This window comes from Phalangium opilio, unplaced genomic scaffold (assembly GCF_054372755.1).
Source record: "Phalangium opilio isolate 3A_F unplaced genomic scaffold, DU_Popi_V2 ptg000013l_1, whole genome shotgun sequence".
NCBI lineage: Eukaryota > Metazoa > Arthropoda > Arachnida > Opiliones > Phalangiidae > Phalangium > Phalangium opilio.
This window is the reverse complement of record NW_028324148.1, coordinates 3,232,112-3,247,614: the sequence shown is the minus strand read 5'-3', so window position 1 is coordinate 3,247,614 and position 15,503 is coordinate 3,232,112. Positions and strand designations below refer to the sequence as shown.

The window sequence follows — 15,503 nt, the reverse complement described above, 5'->3', positions numbered from 1 at the left end:
TTTGGTCCCATAAACACGCCTCTTAATTTGTGATGGACTTTTCAGAAACACCCTGTATAGTATCTCTATATATTTAATATGGTATATTACAATTTAAACATAATTAAATTATAATTATTACAATTATAAAAGAAGGTAAATTATTGATGTACAGATTACGGGCAATCATTTTAGCACAGTTAGGGATATCGCATCGAGGGACCAATCAGTCTGATTTTCTTTACTTAAATTAAGGGTTTAATTATGCGTTACGATTAATCATTTTTACACTGTTAAAGGCTGCGCATGGAGGGGGTAATCACTCAAGTTTCCTATTCTAGGAGAGCGGTAGCTCTCTTAGATAAGACTTCATACTGCTCTTAATGTATAAGGAGGGTTTTTTATTTGGATGTAACTTTTTTTGTATTGTATTAATTGTTTCGAAAAATTTCAACAGAACTACAATTCGGGCCCTCAATATGTGGTTAAAATTTCAAATAGATCCATTAATTAGTTAATTTTATAAAAAATAAAGTTGCTAAGGGTGGTTTTCATTTCCATAAAATTAATCAGTGTTTTTGGTGAAAAAGTAAAATTTTCCCATAGAAATAACATGGAGTTTTTCTCAAATTTAGCCATTTTGTGGCCACCCTTTTGAAATGAAATATTCGTTTGTTAGGTTTGGGGACGGTTTTATATCAAAATATAAACCTTTTTTAGGACCATTTTTAAGGTTTTTGAGAAAAATTAAGTTTAAGTGCTAGATTTCATGTTTTTTAATCATGCTTTGACTTACGTTGTGCAGGCTACGTCATTTATGACGTACGTTTAGAAACTTTGTATAGAGGGAGAGACTAAATCTTTTGGGCAATGGCCGCCGCGTTTTGTCACCTTAAAGATTATTTTTGATCTTTGAGAATGTTGATGAGCTTTAAAAGATCTGATTTTAATACTTTTTGTAAGTAATACTTTATTTTGATTCAATACAAAAAAAATTTAAGGGTACGATTTAGTGAATAATTTATGAATTAAATTTCATTTATTGATTGCTAAGCCTCGGTCTTAGCTAGGTAGTACGGTAGGTAGGAGATATTTACAGCTATAGACTATAGTCATTTTTTGTTTAGAAAATACGTCGTCCGCTCTGCCTATGTTCGAGTTTAAGCCTTAAGGGAAATTTTTTTCCCTTTTCATATAAAAGAAGGGGCTAATTAGGTCTAATTTTATTTTTTTCGTACGTAAAACTTAATTATAATTTATTTCAAAAGAATTTAAAGTTAGGTTTTAACCGATGATTTATAAATTCATTCATTTTAGTGAGTATCGGTGAAAGCTGTCAGTGTCATCTGGTTGTTGAAGTTAGAAGACCAATTGGCCGTGTAGGGTTCATTTTTAGGTGTCTCACCCGGTGCCATCGGCCAACGAAAACCGCTGATTAGTATTAATTTTTTGCTCAAGTTAAATGTTTGTTGTTTAAAGTAGATTAATGCAAACTCTACGCATAAGGGTTCGTTACCAGGTTTCTTAACTGGTGCTACGTAGATCATTTTGTTCGTTTAAATTTCTGGTAAATTAATCGATAGATCTCACGATCACTAAACCCTGTCAACAAACCAATTAATATTTTTTATTCAGACTCTTCCAATCATTTTTGTTGGGTAACTATAATTTTAATTATTTATTTTTTAGTGCTTATTTTTAAGTTACCTAAGAAAAAATTAAACGATGGCCAGTTTATTTATATAATGCTTATTTTAACATTGCCCAACAAAACAATAAACAATAGCCGGTTTTTACCTCTCCGAGTGACGTATGTCACGGAGAGGTTCTAATTTCGACGTGTCTGTGTGTGTGTGTGTGGGTGAGTGTGTGTGTGTGTCTGTCTGTTGTTACACCCACGTGACCGCGTTCGCAGTTTGCAAATCGGAGCAAACGTGTTCTCAATTTCCGGAAATTTCGAAAATTGTATTACACTTACAGGCTATTACTCCATTGCCTGTCTAACATCACCAGCCTCTGGTCTTTGTCCATCCCACATGGACACCAGTCTGTACACACTGGCTTCTAATCACAATCATCTGCTGCTCTTTGTCCATCCCACATGGACACCAGTCTGTCCACACTGGCTTCTAATCACCACCGTCATCTGCTCTTTGTCCATCCCACATGGACACCAGTCTGTACACCTGGCTTCTAACACCACCATCTTCTGGTCTTTGTTTTTGTCCATCCCACATGGACACCAGTCTGTACACACCACCATCTTCTGGTCATTGTTTTTGTCCATCCCACATGGACACCAGTCTGCACACCTGGCTTCTACTCCATCATCATCGTTAAGGTTAAGACTTACGCGGCGATCGGCCAGGGTTACGAGAAACGTCCGGCCTCCCTAAGGTGGGGCTTCCACCAAAGGTTCACGCAATTGCGCTGTTCTTATCCATGGCTGCGATTCGAAACCCTTATATACTACCTATTTTAGTAAGGCGAAGCAACCGGCGTATGCTTCATTTCAAACGCCAATATTAGTCAAGTCTCTCAAGAATGTTTAATTGTTCTTTTTTAAAACGATGTAACGTTCAATAAGGCGAATAACTAACGAAGAAAATATTAAATATTAATTATATTTATTTTAATATTTAAGATAATCTTGTTTCTCAATTCAAAATTAATACGGAAAGAGTTAAAAGCAGTCTATGTTTTTGTCTGTATGTGTCCGTCCGTTGTTACAGTAGTGCGCTGCGTTAGAAGTTCGTTTTGTTTTGATGTGTAAAGAAATCCAACACAACCATAATATTCCCTTTATCCTTAATATAAACTGAATATGTGGAAATATTTTTCGTAATTATGATGCATTTAGTACTTTTGTAGCTTTAAAGCTCTATTTCATTTTGATATTCCAAAGATTTTTTTTAATATTATTATTTAAAATGGATGTTTATATATTACTTAAGCTATACTACATCTGTTTATAGCATAATCCTTTCTAAAATCATAGTGAATACAAGCACAACGCTGCTATGTTGGTCAAATGAACTCTTATTTGTCAATAGGCCTAGTGAACCAAAAAGTAAAAGTTTGGGTTTGGTTTTCGTTTCTGTATGCAGAGACATTAACGGTTCAGAGTGAGCCGAAAGTTAAATACACTTTTAAATAATTAGGCTTAGATTTATAATCATGGTGGAAATCTGGGTCGCGTTCAGCAGAGCCTCGCGTTGCTGAACGCGGCCCAGGGATTTTGTTTTTGAATTTTGACGTCACGGTGCTTAGCGCTGAGCTAGCGCGGTCTTCAAAGAAAATAGTCTGCTTTTTTGATAACGTGACGTAAAACGCGTAGTTCTCCGCTTGGCGAAAAAACCATGGAGGAATTAATACAAATAGCTCTATGGGACTATAGCTATTTAATTGGCGTGAAACCAGTTGATCACGCGAGAATTTTAAGAGATATGTTAGTTTCTAATTTTAATTATAAAAGTTGTTATCTATCTCTATAAATATGTTATCCTACAATTTTTGTTAAGCCTTGGTACCTTGCACGCTTTATTGCGCTAGCGTCATTTATAAAACGCCGATGACCCGTTTTTCCCCCATCGGATGATTTTAATGTGTACAAGTATATCATTATTGGATGTAAAATGTCGTCTGATTTACAGTAAATTTGCTATGCTTTGTATACTGCTTTAATATTTCATAAATTTTAACTTAAGAAACATTTCCATATCTGGGTATATAAGTTTGTAAGTAGTCGTCTTGACTCGGAGAGGTAATATTTTGGTTTTCCCAACTTGTTAATTTATGATTGTGCTTAGTGCGGATTCTAAAAATGCAACAGTTTCTTAACTATCTTAATTAAAATGAAGACTGAAGGAACAGATATTAATAAAAAATGTCTTAGTGGACAAAGACTAGAAAAAGTAAATGATAAGAGAACTAAATGGAATGACCGAAGTAACAGATATTAAATTTTTTCATTTTAAAAACATGATTATACAACATCAGTTATTTTAAAAAAATACTTATCTTCGTTTTTTCACCAAAACTACATTTGCCCAAAAATTTTGTATCATGAAATTTTCCATTCTTTTCCAAATAGTTCGTGTCAAAGCTTTACTATATAACAGATACATGCGAGATCATTTATATTTACAGCTAGTTTTCCAATGTAGTCCATGATAGAAACAGTTCCTCGTTAGTGATATTTAAAAGGATTGCAGCTTTTAATTTGAACTACAATACGTTTTAATACTGGAAACTAAACCCAATAGTGAAATAAATACACAGCCCGCCATTTGTCGGATCCATTTAAGTGTTTCGTGTTATACGTTTGCTCTACAATGTGTTCCTCATAAATAGCAAGTCGAAGTCGTACCAAACTAATTCAATCACAACTTTTATAACAGTCTTCACGCACTCAATAATATATTAAAGGTTTTTTGTTAATAATATCTTTTATCCAAATTTTAATGATTGATTTACAAAACATTTTAAATCGTCGACCCAAAATATGGGACCCAATCGAATCGTGGCCGTATAAATGCAGGCAAAAAACCAAAGCACCCTAAAATGTCAATCATGATGAAAGACAAAATTTCTTCCTTCGGTTGCATTTAGTCGTTTTAAACAACGTTTTCTCTTATAGTTCAAAAAGAGAAACCTTCAAAAATATTGCATATCCATAATCGGATATTTATTCTAATCCTTTTCATTCGAAAACTGTTAATGCCAAAAAGGATATATAGAAGAATGCATAATCTGTTTTTCGAAAACAATGCAAATGTAATTTTGGTGAAAAAAAAAAAGATAAGTATTTTTTTTTTTTCAAATAATTGATGTTTAATAATCATGTCTTTAAACTGAAAAAATTTAATATCTGTTACTTCGGTCATTCCATTTTTTCTCTTATCATTTACTTTTTCTAGTCTTTGTCCACTAAGACATTTTTTATTAATTTGTGTTGCACTATTATAATTATAACAGAAGTAAATGAATTGAAGTTAGGATTACTAGTAATCATTATATCACACTTAAATGTAGCGCATCGAGGGGCTATTCACTCAAATTTTCTATTTGTTATGATGTGGCTAAAATTATGAGCCCAGCCCGAGGGTCATCTTGTTTGTTTCGCGCTCTTTACCTAATCTTCTTCTCTCCCGTTCCTTATGGTCCCATAAAACTTCGAGGTCAGTCTCCTTTTGTAAACCGATTTCCCTTATCCTCACCACATCGACAGTGCACAGCGACCTCATAGGGGGCTTAACTGAAAATCCCCCTCTCTCTCCGATTCCGTGTTTTTGCTTTGGTGCTGCCATCTATGGCAACACCAAAGGTATCAGCTCTTTAAAACGGACAATTTTGGTGTGCACAAGCCCCTCCTTTTTTTGGTGTTTATAAAGGCCCGTTCAGACGACACTCTTTTTCCCGCTACGCTCGCTGTGCTGGGCTCATCAGATTTTCTGGTTTCACCAGCCTCTAGAAAATGCGCTGTTCACACGGACAAATTTTCTCATTCTTGATCTCGGAAAAGCGAGAAAAAAAGTTGAAAAAATTCAACTTTTTTTCTCTCTTTGCTCGGCACAGCCAATAGAGTGCTTCCGATAATGACGTCACTCTTTGTTGTGTAGTATGCCACTCTGTGTTTTCTTCGGTTTCACTAGTTTGAATCTCTTGAAATTTTAGCGATAAGTATATTTAAGGGTTTTAAATTATCGTGCAAAGTTTGATTAACTGTTTTCCTAACATTCACTAAAATTTTGTTTGTGAACAATCACAACCTAAGAAATTTTTAAGAACTATTCGTTTTAAAACTTTGGACGATAATTTAAAACCCTTCAATATACCTCTCACTGTAATTTTAGTGAAAACACATTTCCACAGAGTAGCAGAGTGTCGTCTGAACGGGCCTTTAAGCCGGACCGCCGCTATTGGACAGGATTACTGTTGCTATGGTTCCTACCTTTTCCTTTACCGAATCCCCAGTGTCTCTCTTGTTTACATTTTTTTACCGTGTTATCATTATGTCGAGCGGCTCGAGCCAGAGGGGTAATCTATTCAATATTTGATCTAGTTCCATTAATTTTAAAATGAACATATAACTAAATAAACTTCATCTCGGTGCGCCCATCCTTTAACGACAATTATGTATAAATTGATCGTGTATTGTGGCCAAAGGGAGGGTTCTAGAAGTAAGCAAGCAAAGGCTTAGCTTCGTTGAGTCCGAGTCTCCTTAACACTTAGAATCATTAGACTTACAGACCTATTTATATCCTCAAAACCATTCTGATTACAAATATCCTCAAAACCATTCTGATTACAACAGTATTGCTTATTTACCATTCAAACACCGTTGTCGAAACCACAACAACGGGTTTAACATTAAAGGTGATTCAATCTGGAGTCTAGCTGTCTAGGACATTCAGTATGAAAATATGAAGCCTGTAATATGTAACACTATTATTAATACGTAAGGAGTATTCCTACTAACATTAACGGTGAATCAATCTGATTATGACAACTAGGACATTCAGTAATGAAAAGATGATCGTAAAAACACCATTGTGTAAAGGTAAGCATTGTTAAATACAACGTTTACAAAAAGAATGGTTTTTTACAGACATTCACGATGAATCTATGCATGGCTAAATTAACTAACATCAACATGCTTTTCTACTAACGGTAATGGTGAATGAATCTGATTATGATCGTATTAATTAAATTCGTAGGTTGGCTTAATTTTCAACTAATGCTGGACAACATAAAATTTCATCTTAAAATATATGAACCTAATATCTGAAAACATGAATTTAATAACTCCTTTTGGACTTGGTTGAATTTTTTTAAATTTTCAAATCTCTGTGAACTCAAATTAATAATGTGAGCTAGAAAATGTTTATGTTGGAAATCTTTAGTCTTTAAATAAATAATTTCAATCGTTATGACATGAGTAAGATATTATGTTTCTTTTAAATATAAAAAGGCAAAACAATTACATGGATAAAGGATACACGTGGGAAAGTTTGTTTTCACACTTAGAGGATAGGCAACTCCCCTAGCGACTTATAATTATTTAACTTTATATGAATATGTTTCATTGGCTTAAATTACATTGCTAAAAATTATTAGGTAGGTAGCGCTTTCAATTTTCTAATCTAATTGCAGAGTTGAATTGTAAACTCGATCAATAGCTTTGGCGTTTCTGGAAAATCAAAAGAATTTTTAACTAAGTTATATTGAAGCGCTACTTCTTCAAAATTCAGGATTATCGGGAAGAGCCGCACAAGGTTAAATTGGACCTGAGTGACAGCAATGAATTCGTGGTAGTTTGTTCTTGCCCAGCATTGCATAGCTGTCCTACTAGGCTACTACTCGTAAACAGGGAAGATAATCTTCCCACGCTAACCTGCACTGACGTAAAACAAACTTGGGGCAAACCAAAAAAAATCAGTTCAAGAAATGCACAAGGGCGTTTTTTTTTTTTGTTCCTTTCAAGTTTCAAGTGACGATCTAGGGCTGAAATAGCCTTACAGCTTCGAAAATATATATTCTCATTGATAAACTGTATTGCATTACAGCTCCCACGTACAAACTAGTGCATTTTGAATAAAAAAACAAGACTAAATCCTTAAATCACTAATGGGAAGTACAAATTACGAATCAGCCTTACAAAAGCCCATAGAACCCAGTGAAAATATCTTAAGTCACGTCAGAAAAAGACAACAGGAAGAAGGAAGCGAGGAAAAACTGTTAACTGAAAGCCCTATCAAGAATGATAAAAATAGATTTCAATGTGATAAGTGAGACAGCGTGATGTTGTTCTTCAATATTATGCTGGACAGAGTGGATTTCACGCAGCTCAATTTAGATGCAAACATAGCGATTAGTTTAAATCGATGAAGAGGATGATTTCTCATAGAGCGGTGAATGAAATGCTAAGTTTTAGTGGGGAAATGTAAAGCCCCGCCTATTGACATGGGCGGTAACCACTGGATATTTTACTTCCAACAGCGACACGTAGATGGCGCGAAAATCTACTCTTTGGCCAGTGGCGCCGCCAGGATTTTTTTACAGATAGGCTAAGGAAGATTTTGGGGCCCCTTATAAAATTTCAAGAGAAAAATTTTGTCGCACAGCGTCGATAATATTAAATTAACAACTATTTTTATCATATTATTCATATAGGGAAATTTTTGTTAAAGTTCAGTATTAACAGAAACTAGACACATTATTATATAAATTATAGTTTGCGGAAATAATAAAAACACGGAGTCGGAGAGAGAGGGAGATTTTCAGTTAAGCCCCAATGAGGTCACTGTGCACTGTCGATGTGGTGAGGAAAAGGGAAATCGGTTTACCAAAAGGAGTCTGACCTCGAAGTTTTATGGCACTCATTACCCCCTCCATTCGCACCCTTTAACAGTGCAAAATTGATTAATCGTAACGCATAAGTAAACCCTTAATTGAAGTTCAGAAAATCGGACTGATTGGGTCCCTCGATGCGCTATCTTTAACTGTGCTAAAATGATTGCCCGTAATCTGTACATCCATAATTTACCTTCTTTTATAATTGTAATAGTGCGACACAAACAGAAAACTTGAGTGAGTATCCCCACATTTAGCAGCCTTGAAAGTGCTAAAACAATTACCAGTAACGCATACTTAAACCTTAATTGACATAGAGAAAATCTGAGTGATTTGCCCCTCGTTTACTTATGTTAAAATTGTAATATACTATATTAAATATATAAAGATACTGTATACATCCTTTGCTTTTAAAATTATTCTCGCTTTCTGGAGAAATACAAGTAAATTCTGGTATCATGATAAACACCGCCTTAAGACCATTAGAAATATACCATCAATATACAGGGTGTTTCTGAAAAGTCCATCACAAATTAAGGGGCGTGTTTATGGGACCAAACTGAGCGGAAAGTACCAAAGAACATGGGGTGTACAACATTTTGTTACGGAGATATGGCCTTCCAAACATTCGCCCCTAAAACAAGGAAATATCCAAAAATGAGGAGTAACACTTAAGACCGACTAACCAGCTTGTTTAAAATTACTAGACAATTTCAATAGCCTTTAATCGAACAATTGATTTCTACCTTTACTAATCAGAAGCGTATAAATGAGTAGAAGTATGCCTACGGTGGTAATGTAAAATTAATCCCAAGTGACATGATGTTTCAAGATCTTCCCAGCACCAAGTAAAATGGTTCTGATTGAAGGGACTTTTATTAGCACAGCGTAAACAACGTTATTTTCAGGAATTAGTCCAAATGTCCACGGGCGGCATTACAAAAACGAGGCAGTCTTTCGAATGATACTTGGACATGTTGGAAGATCCCTGGCTTGTTCCTGTTATCTCAAACCGTAAAAAGCTACGCAAATCTTCATCATCACGGACAACACTCTTGTACGTTAGGTATGACCTTGAGAAAACCTAAAAGGACATCTCGAATGTATTTGAAAAACCCATCTCCAATTAAGGGGCGTGTTGTTTGTTTCCAAAGGAGTAAACTCGCCCAGAGAACAATTACAATGCAGAGCCACGTTTCGGCGTTAATGGCCCACAAAGGTGGTCCCAAACAAAAGAACAAACTTTAATTTGTTTCGTTCAGTAAGTGTTTCATGTGTCATAGATAAAACGCCATGATTAATGCACAAAGAAAATGTTATTGACAAGTTTTCGGACCGCGATGCTGAAATGTGGTGGTGCACCATCGTGCATGAACCACATTCTGTTTATTAAACCTAAGGGTACGTCTTCGAGTAGTTCTGGTAAATCGTCCCGTAAGAACTACAAGTAAGCCACACCGTTTAACCTGGGCTCTAGGAAATATGGCCCAATTAAATTGTCACCCACAATACTACACCACACGTTTAAGCTGAATTGTACTTTGTGAATTCTAACGCAAGTTGCGTGTGGTTTTTTCTTAATCAGCAAACCAATTGGCGGCTGCTTGTTTTTGGATCGTCCTCGAAAATAGTGAGAACTTCGCCTATTCTTAAAAAACAGAGCACTAAAACGGAGCACTATGTTTTTTATGAAAGGAATAAAAGAGGTTTCACGTACATGTGTTTGTTTTATTAAACTCATAATTCAACGAAGTCTGTTACAATGCCTTTCTTCACAAATGCCGAATATGCGGATATGCACCTAATGTATGGACTAGCCGATGGGGAATGCCGCTGCAGCTGTACGCTTGTATCAGGAAAGATTTCCGCAGAGGCGACTACCAAATCGACTGACGTTCGAGGCTGTGGACAGACGTTTGAGGCAAGATGGACGAATCCAACCGGCTGGACCTCAACCTAGAGCGAGAGCCATCCCAGAGGCCGTAGAAGACGAAGTTCTCACCATTTTCGAGGACGAGCCTGAATCAAGTACCCGCCAAGTTGGTCGCCGATTAGGCGTAAACCACACGCTCGTGTGGAAAATCCTCAGAAGCCACCGGTTTCATCCTTTCCATGTTCAAAAAGTTCAAGGTTTGAATCCAGCGGACTACCCACGACGCACGGCGTTTTGTCAGTGGTTTCTGGCTAAAGTAAACGATATCGATTTCCCACGGGATTTGTTGGTTACTGACGAAGCTAACTTTTCACGGGATGGTATTATTAACTTACATAATAAACATCAATGATCCCAGCTAAACCCCCACGCAACTTGCGTTAGAAGTCACCAAGTACAATTCAGTTTAAACGTGTGGTGTGGTATTGTGGGTGACAATTTAATTGGGCCATATTTCCTAGAGCCCAGGTTAAACGGTGTGGCTTACTTGCAGTTCTTACGGGACGATTTACCGGAACTACTCGAAGACGTACCCTTAGGTTTGGTAAACAGAATGTGGTTCATGCACGATGGTGCACCACCACATTTCAGCATCGCGGTCCGAAATTATCTTAACGCGACCTTCCCTTTGCGGTGGTTAGGTCGAGGTGGACCTGTGGAGTGGCCTGCTCGATCACCCGATCTGAACCCTTGTGATTTCTTTCTTTGGGGCCACCTGAAAGACTTAGTTTATCAGACTGAAGTGCCCGATGTTGAAGAGCTACGTCGACGAATAATTCACGGCTGTCAAACAATTCGCGAAACTCCAGGCATTTTTCAACGTGTAAGGGAATCATTTGTAAGACGTGCTAATGTGTGCCTTAACGCGGGTGGTGAACACTTTGAACAATTTTTGTAACTAGTTGCAATTAAATGTTAAAACTTGTCAATAAATTCATTTTCTTCGTGCATTAATCATGGCGTTTTATCTATGACACATGAAACACTTACTGAACGAAACAAATTAAAGTTTGTTCTTGTTTTTGGGACCACCTTTGTGGGCCATTAACGCCGAAACGTGGCTCTGCATTGTAATTGTTCTCTGGGCGAGTTTACTCTGTTGGAAACAAACAACACGCCCCTTAATTGGAGATGGGTTTTTCAAATACATTCGAGATGTCCTTTTAGGTTTTCTCAAGGTCATACCTAACGTACAAGAGTGTTGTCCGTGATGATGAAGATTTGCGTAGCTTTTTACGGTTTGAGATAACAGGAACAAGCCAGGGATCTTCCAACATGTCCAAGTATCATTCGAAAGACTGCCTCGTTTTTGTAATGCCGCCCGTGGACATTTGGACTAATTCCTGAAAATAACGTTGTTTACGCTGTGCTAATAAAAGTCCCTTCAATCAGAACCATTTTACTTGGTGCTGGGAAGATCTTGAAACATCATGTCACTTGGGATTAATTTTTCATTACCACCGTAGGCATACTTCTACTCATTTATACGCTTCTGATTAGTAAAGGTAGAAATCAATTGTTCGATTAAAGGCTATTGAAATTGTCTAGTAATTTTAAACAAGCTGGTTAGTTCGTCTTAAGTGTTACTCCTCATTTTTGGATATTTCCTTGTTTTAGGGGCGAATGTTTGGAAGGCCATATCTCCGTAACAAAATGTTGTACACCCCATGTTCTTTGGTACTTTCCGCTCAGTTTGGTCCCATAAACACGCCCCTTAATTTGTGATGGACTTTTCAGAAACACCCTGTATACGATTCGTTTCCATTATAATAGTAAGGAAAAAACGCAAATGCGAAAACCTTTGGTAGCGATCCTACCTTAGGGAGGCTAGACGTTTCTCGTAACCCTATCTGATCACCGCGTATATCCTAAAACCAAACGATGATAATGGAGTAGAAGCCAATGATACAGATTGGTGTCTATGTGGAATAGACGGAAGACCAGTGGATGGTGGTGTTAGAAGGCAGTGTAAGTGCAGACGGGTATCAATGTGGGATTGACAAAGAACAGAAGATGGTGGTGATTAGAAGCCAGTATGTACAGACTGGTGTCCACGTGGAATGGACGAAGACTAGAAGATGGTGGTGTTAGAAGCCAGTAAGAACAGACTGGTGTCCATGTGGGATGGACGAAGACCAGAAGTTGGTGGTGTGAGAACTCAAGTAGAGGAGCCATTTCCGTGACTGTGAAAGCAGTTAGGAAATGGCGAACACGTTTGCCTCGATACGCAAACTGCGAACGCGGTCTCGTGGGTGTAACAACGGACAGACAGACAGACACACACACACCCCGACACACACACAGACACGGCCGTTACAGAAACTCTCCTGGACTACGTCACACGGAGAGGTAAAAAGGAAAGCAACGGACATGTATACTGCCGATAAGAATGGTAATTATGTTTCCTTACTTTTCTGAAAGAGTGGTGCGAAATACATCAACATGTAAGGTTTGTTTGACTTTTCAAAAGGTTTCGTTAACGCCGATAAAATGAAAATAGCTAGGAAAACTAATCCAATGTACTGGGAAAAAAACAAGTTAGAAAAACCAAAATATTACCTCTCCGAGTCAAGAGGTCTACTACTAGAAACTTATTTACCTAGATAGGGAATTTTTTATCTTTTTTTTTTTTTGAAGTAAAAATTTACGAATTATTAAAGCAGCATTCCAAGCATAGAGAATATATAGTAAAGCAGACGACGTTTTAGATCCAATAAGGATAAATCTTGAACACATGGAAATCGGTCAATGGGGAAAAGAACAGGAAATGAAGTGTATAAATTTTGGAGAGATATAACCTTTATGTGTTGGTAAAGGCCCAATTGTCTACGCTTCAGCTGTTTACCCTATATACTCATAGCTACATTCACCACTGGCTTGCAGTGTAAACACTATTGTCTCGTTTCACCTCAACGATATTCTTAGTTTGCCAACATGAGTGTTAACGTTAAATAACACCAAAGCTGATTTGTGGCTACTCTTTCACTGGCCTAATTGCCACCATAATCTTTTCTTCTTTTATAATATCTAAACCTGATTATTTAAACGTGTATTTAACTTTCGGCTCACTCTGAACCGTTAATGTCTCTTCAATACAGACACGAAAATCAAAACCCATAGTTTAATACACCTTGGGCCTCAATTATATACTCTTTTGTTCACTAGGCCTATTACGGTTAATACTTGATTTAACCGACAGAGTGTAAGCCTTAGCTTTCTTCTTGATATAACTAAAGCAAGGATTATTCTATATACAGATGTAGTATAGCTTAAGTAATATATAAAGAGCCATTTCAAATAAGAATATTAAAAAATGTCCTTGGAATATCAAAATGAAACAGAGCTTTCAAGCTACAAAACTACTAAAGGCATCGTAATTACGAAAAATACACATATTCACTCTATATTATGGAACCCTGAATCATGTGGCGTGTGCATCAGAACCTGGTTCAGTTGTAATCGGAACCATGTGTAGTTTGACTGAGAACCGTGTTGAGTTAAACTCTGAACCCCGCTTCGAACGGCTAAGAATTGTATTGCGTTAAACCCAGAACCCGGTTTAGTTCGAGCCAGAACCCTGTTTAGTTATAATCGGACCGCTGTGTAGTTCGACTCTGAACCCTGTTTAGTTATAATCAGAACGCTGTGTAGTTCGACTCTGAACCCTATCGAGTTTGCCTCTGAACCCTATCGAGTTTGCCTCTGAACCCTATCGAGTTTGCCACTGAACCCTGTCGAGTTTGTCTCTGAACCCTGTCGAGTTTGACTCTGAACCCTGTCGAGTTAGCCTAAGAACCGTGTTGCAGTCAACCCAGAACCCGTGTAGCTCGACTCTGACTCCGGTTTAGTTCAAATCTGAACCTGATTTATTTTGACGCAGAACCCTCATTAGTTTCAAATCCGTTGGAAATATATTATAGCATATGACCACCTCATAGAGGTTCTTATTTTAAGTGTTAGGTTGCAATCTTGACAATGATATTCAATTTTTTCTCTCTTGGTGACTCTTCAAAAACACTTCACCATGAAGTGTAAGTTTACACTATATATAAATGTAGTAAAGCTGAATTAAAGAGTAAACACCAAATTTGAAATATTAATATAAAATAATTTCTTGGAATATTGAAATGAAACAGAGCTTTATAACTACAAAACTACTAAAGGAATCGTAATGCCGAAACATATTTAACATTATAAAAAAACGTCTTGGTTTGGACCAAGGCCGAAAAAACAAACGATATGTGTGAGGTTTATCAATTGACTGAAGTTTCAGATATTGAAATTTTTTTCTAGTTATTTCTATCCACTCAATCCTTAATCAATATTTAATTCAATCAACTGATTTTACTGTTAATCGATCTAGTCCCTCTAAATTAATTGAAAAAATTACAAATCTACGCTTTTTCAAAAACAATTACATTTTCCGAAAACATTTTATCATGAAATTAATTATTTTGAAGGGAGTACGTGTTGAGATTTAGTATTGAATATTTGAAATGTTCTACTGGATGTCTAAAAAGAGCAAGCGAACTTTGGTATAACTCGAATGGAAAATGTAAATATTTAATAAACCAGGGTGTTGCGCGAATTTATACATTTAATTTCGTATATAGAAATTCTTCATTTCTATTGCCGCCTCTATGAAGGTAAAGTTGCACTGGAACTTCCATTTCCGTATACTTTAGAATTTCTTGGTCATAACTCAGTCTTCATTTGAAACGTCACCACCCCTTTCTACATTGTTGGCACCGGTTACGTATTACGCGTAATCATTTTAGCAAGCGCAAAGATCAGGGGCGAGGTGTATTCTCCCTCGCACCAAGGGTCATCGCCAGACGGTGCCAAAGTTCACTACGGGCAGGAGGCTAGTCAACTAGCACTGCCTATAGCGGTGTTTCTAAGCGAGCGAGAGAATGAGAGAAAACACCCCAATGGCGGGATCACACCTGTGTTTTAGTTTCTCTGTATGTAATTTCCAAAATGGTCTACTCACTTACAAATGTACACCGATTACACTGAGTGATCGGTCGTTCGGGCGCTAGCGAGTGTCAAGCCATAACCATAATCATTCATGTACACGAATGTTTTATAGTGTTGGGTTAATAAGGTTGGTGGGCAAGTCCGGAGTGTCATGTACCGTTTACTAATGTGAAAAGGTTTCGATCTATTGGCTGAGTGTGTTGCGACGGCTCAGATGACCCATACACTGGAACCACTGGTTATTATAAAACGCCAT

At 37.0% G+C, this 15,503-nt stretch overlaps 3 long non-coding RNA genes across 3 annotated transcripts; 2 read left to right on the top strand and 1 right to left on the bottom strand.

The window, feature by feature from the left end:
- The first annotated feature begins 5,938 nt into the window (after positions 1-5,938).
- Positions 5,939-7,149, top strand: LOC149707813 (uncharacterized). Its single transcript, XR_016379872.1, has 3 exons — positions 5,939-6,161; positions 6,223-6,541; positions 6,699-7,149. It is a non-coding gene; the product is annotated as an uncharacterized LOC149707813 (long non-coding RNA).
- A 1,704-nt stretch (positions 7,150-8,853) lies between these two features.
- Positions 8,854-11,221, top strand: LOC149707812 (uncharacterized). Its single transcript, XR_016380582.1, has 2 exons — positions 8,854-9,595; positions 10,909-11,221. It is a non-coding gene; the product is annotated as an uncharacterized LOC149707812 (long non-coding RNA).
- LOC149707811 (uncharacterized) lies at positions 9,501-11,709 on the bottom strand. Its single transcript, XR_016380581.1, has 3 exons — positions 11,453-11,709; positions 10,052-11,363; positions 9,501-9,977 (listed from the first exon to the last, which is right to left on the bottom strand). It is a non-coding gene; the product is annotated as an uncharacterized LOC149707811 (long non-coding RNA).
- Between the last annotated feature and the right edge of the window lie 3,794 nt (positions 11,710-15,503).